Source organism: Squalius cephalus (genome assembly GCF_949319135.1).
Source record: "Squalius cephalus genome assembly, chromosome: 2".
NCBI classification, from domain to species: domain Eukaryota; kingdom Metazoa; phylum Chordata; class Actinopteri; order Cypriniformes; family Leuciscidae; genus Squalius; species Squalius cephalus.
Window position 1 is genome coordinate 4,317,169 of NC_137123.1, and position 5,010 is coordinate 4,322,178.

A 5,010-nucleotide genomic window follows, 5' to 3' on the forward strand; every position below is an offset into this window, starting at 1 on the left:
GAGGGCAAAAAAGAGGACAATAAAGAGGAAGAGGAGGAGGAGGACTAGAAAGGTGAAGGGGGAGGAGGGCAAGAAAGAGGAAGAGGACAAGAAAGATGAAGGGGAGGAGGGAGGAGGGCAAGAAAGAGGAGGACTACAAAGAGGAAGAGGACAAGGTAGAGGACAAGAAAGAGGAAGAGGAGGAAGAGGGCAAGAAAGATGAAGGGGGAGGAGGGCAAGAAAGAGGAAGAGGAGGAGGACAATAAAGACGAAGAGGAGGAGGAAGAGGACAAGAAAGATGGGGGAGGAGGGAGGAAGGCAAGAAAGAGGAGGAGGACAATAAAGAGGAAGAAGAGTAGGAAGAGGACAAGAAAGATGAAGGGGGAGGAGGACAAGAAAGATGAAGGGGGAGGAGGGCAAGAAAGAGGAAGAGGACAATAAAGAGGAAGAGGAGGACTACAAAGAGAAAGAGGACAAGGTAGAGGACAAGAAGGGAAGATGAGGAGAAAGAGGGCAATAAAAATGAAGGGGGAGGAGGGCAAGAAAGAGGAGGACTACAAAGAGGAAGAGGACAAAGTAGAGGACAAGAAAGAGGAAGAGGGCAAGAAAGATGAAGGGGGAGGAGGGCAAGAAAGGGGAGGACAATAAAGAGGAAGAAGAGTAGGAAGAGGACAAGAAAGATGAAGGGGAGGAGGGCAAGAAAGAGGAAAAAGAGGAGGAGAAAGAGGGCAAGAAAGAGGAAAAGGAGGAGGACAATAAAGTGGAAGATGACAAGAAATAGGAAAAGGAGGAGGAAGAGGGCAAGAAAGAGGAAGCGGGCAAGAAAGAGGAAGAGGGCAAGAAAGAGGAAGAGGGGGAGGAGGGCAAGAAAGAGGAAGAGAACAATAAAGAGGAAGAGGAGGAGGAATAGAAAGATGAAGGGGGAGGAGGGCAAGAAAGAGTAAGAGGAGCAGGAAGAGGGCAAGAAAGAGGAAAAGGAGGAGGACAAGAAAGTGGAAGATGACAAGAAATAGGAAGAGGAGGAGGAAGAGGGCAAGAAAGAGGAAGAGGGGATGAGGGCAAGATAGAGGACGAGGTAGAGGACAAGAAAGAGCAAGAGGGCAAGAAAGAGGAAGGAGAGCAAAAAAGAGGAAGAGGAGGACAATAAAGAGGAAGAGGAGGAAAAGGGCAAGAAAGAGGAAGAGGGGGAGGAGGGCAAGAAATAGGAAGAGGAGGATAATAAATAAGAAGAGGAGGATGATAAGAAATAGGAAGAGGAGGATAAGAAATAGGAAGAGGGGGAGGAGGGCAAGAAAGATGAAGAAGAGGAGGAGGAAGAAGGCGAGGAAGAAGGCAAGAAAGAGGAAGATGGCAAGAAAGAGGAAGAGGAGGACAAGAAAGAGGAAGAGGATGAGGAGGACAAGAAGTAGGAAGAGGAGGAGGAAGAGGGCAAGAAATAGGAAGAGGGGGAAGAGGGCAAGAAAGAGGAAGAGGGGGAGGAGGGCAAGAAAGAGGAAGAGGGGGAGGACGACAATAAAGAGGAAGAGGAGGAGGAAGAGGGAAATAAAGAGGAAGAGGGGGAGGAGGGCAAGAAAGAGAAAAAGGATCAGGAGGACAAGGACGCCGCGTTATCGACCAGGCAGAACAATCCTTCCATCCACCATAGATAATTTTTCAAATTGCTTATCGGATTTGTTTCAGCTGCTGCCTGAACCTAAACAAACAGATGAACTAGAGGAATTAACTAGCACTATGAGCACCATTCTCTCTGGAAAATTGGATATTGTTGCACCCATTAGATTAAAAAAGGTCAGAGAGAAAAGTAAATCACCATGGTACAACAATACTACGCATGTTTTAAAGAGAGAAACCCGTAATTTAGAGCACAAATGGAAACAAACTAATTTGGAGGTCTTTAGAATCGCTTGTAAAGACAGTATGTCACGTTATAAAAAGGCCCTAAAAGTGGGCAGGGCTGATCACCTCCGCAAACTAATAGAAAACAACCAAAACAATCCTAGGTTTTTATTTAACACCGTGGCTAGACTAACAAATAAACAAGCGTCTCCTGAACAAAATATTCTGTTACAGTTTAGTAGTAATGATTTCATGAACTTCTTCACTGAGAAAATAGAAAACATCAGAACCACAATTGTAAACGTTAAATCTTCAATCGCGCCTTATAATTCAGCCTCGATTATCACCCCGCAAGAACAATTACAGTGCTTTACAACTATAGAACAAAAAGAGTTACAAAAACTTATCACTTCATCTAAATCAACAACATGTTTATTAGATCCTATACCCACTAAACTACTGAAAGAAGTGCTACCGATAGTGGAAGAGCCTCTTCTCAATATTATAAACTCCTCTTTATCTTTAGGTCATGTTCCAAGAACATTTAAACAGGCAGTTATAAAACCTCTCATTAAGAAAAAACAATTAGACCCACATAATCTAGCAAATTATAGACCTATTTCAAATCTTCCTTTTGTGTCTAAAATACTAGAAAAAGTTGTGTCCACCCAACTGGGCTCTTTCTTGCAAGAAAATGACATCTATGAAAAGTTTCAGTCTGGGTTCAGGCCGCACCATAGCACTGAAACTGCGCTCGTTAAAATCACAAATGATTTACTCTTAGCTTCTGACCAAGGCTGTATCTCAATATTAGTTTTACTTGATCTTAGTGCTGCGTTCGATACTATAGATAACACAATACTCTTAAATCGACTACAAAATTATACTGGTGTTCAAGGACTAGCATTAAGCTGGTTCAGATCATACCTATCTGACCGCTACCATTTTGTCTATTTACAACATGACATCATGACTTTGCGTAAACATACACGCCACTTTCAAGTCAAAAGTGGCGTGTTATTTATACGCATTTTGAGCTATCCGCGTGTATGTTTACGCCGAAACGAACCGTCATCTTCCGCGTGTATGTCTACGCCAATAAACAAAATCTAATCATAACCATTTCTTAAAACTACGTAGGCTACAATTATAAAGAAAAACAACTGACAGACAAGTATAATCATAATAATTTATTTAATGAGAAAATGTCAAAATCGGTACCAAAAGTTGTTCACGTGACGATGTGTCGCAGTCCTCTCTGGCAGTGGTTTTGTATATGAGGTAACAAAGCAGAATTTAAGTTATTAATTCAAATCCATGAAAATGTTAATCCGTCTTCGGTTCGGTTCGCTGCTCTGAGGGCTGCGCGGCAGTGCGCGCTTCATTTCATTTCAAATGTGCATGACGCAATCTGTGACGAAGCAGGCGAGGCGAGAGCCAATGAGCGTTTGATATTACTGCCGTAACCATAGTAACCTGTCGTAACTTCTTGAGGAGGGCGCAATTTTTGAATTTGAATTCATAACAAGCGCGGGGTTTGACGTTTACGGTCAAGATGACGATTACTGGATAAAGGGCTGAGTTTGGATCTTTTTCTTGCAAATAATGGATTCTGAAGGTTTGGATTACATCAAGCTAATAAAATTGGTGTATTTTGTGAATCGATGTTGTGTTGTAAGGTTATATTAAATTATTGTGATTATACTCGTCTGTCTGTTGTTTTTCTTTATAATTGTTGCCTAGTTAGTTTTTAAAAATGGTTATGGTTAGGTTTAGGGGTAGGATTCGTGGCTCAAACTATGTTTTAATGCCATATTGTTCATAAAAATGCCATTTTCCTACATACCTGTCCATTACGTTTTATCATTTTAATATTGTCCATAAAATGGGTATGTTTAGGTGTGGGAGTACAGTTAAGGGATCTTACATTTATAATCTATACATGGTATTAACCCCAGTGACGGGTAGGTTTAGGGACGGAGTTGGGGTAGGTCATATTTATACAGTAATGTAACGTTAAGTCAACGGCGTTGATAAACACGCTAAAAAGCGATTATGCGTGTTGATAGCACGCCAAAAATGGAAATCGAATTGGCGTGTCATACATACGCCATTTCATGAGATCAGTCTGCTATTTAAATGGAGAAAAATCGATCATAACTCCAGTAAACTATGGAGTGCCGCAGGGATCTGTGTTAGGCCCTCTGTTTTTCTCAATATATATGCTGCCACTTGGAAATATTATAAGAAAACATGGAATTAGTTTCCATTGTTATGCAGATGACACTCAAATCTATATTTCATCACGGCCAGATGAAAATGCTAAATTATCCAAAATGACAGAGTGTATTAAAGACATAAAAGATTGGATGATGCTCAATTTTCTTTTATTAAATCCAGACAAGACAGAGGTACTACTTATCGGTTCAAAAAACCGCCCACAAAACCTCTCAGACTACAACTTTAACATAGTAGGATGTCCTGTTACTTTATCCTCTACAGTAAAAGACCTGGGTGTTATATTAGACCGCAACTTGTCTTTTGAAAATCATATTTCATATGTTACAAGAACAACCTTTTTCCACCTTAGAAACATTGCTAAGCTACGTAACATGCTATCTGTTTCTGATGCAGAAAAGTTAGTTCATGCATTCATGACCTCGAGATTAGATTACTGTAATGCTTTATTAGCAGGTTGTCCTGCATCCTCAATAAACAAGCTACAGTTAGTCCAAAATGCAGCCGCTAGAGTTCTTACTAGATGAAGAAAATATGATCATATAACACAGATTCTGTCGTCTCTACATTGGTTACCTATTAAGTATTACTACTGACCTATAAAGCCCTAAATGGTTTAGCTCCCGTGTATTTAACGGAACTTCTATCGCCCTACAATCCATCGCGCTCTTTAAGATCACTAAATTCCTAGGATATCCAAGTCCACTATTAGGAGGGAGGGCGTTTTCACATTTAGCTCCTAAACTCTGGAATGGCCTTCCTGATATTGTTCGAGGCTCAGACTCGCTGTCCCAGTTTAAAACTAGATTAAAGACGCATCTCTTTAGCCAAGCATTCACATAATACTTACCTTTTATACTACAGTTGAATCAGATTGAATGCATTAATATTACGAACAGCAGCTACGCTAATTATTTCCCATATGCTTTTCTGTTGTTATAATACAGATTCTGTAGA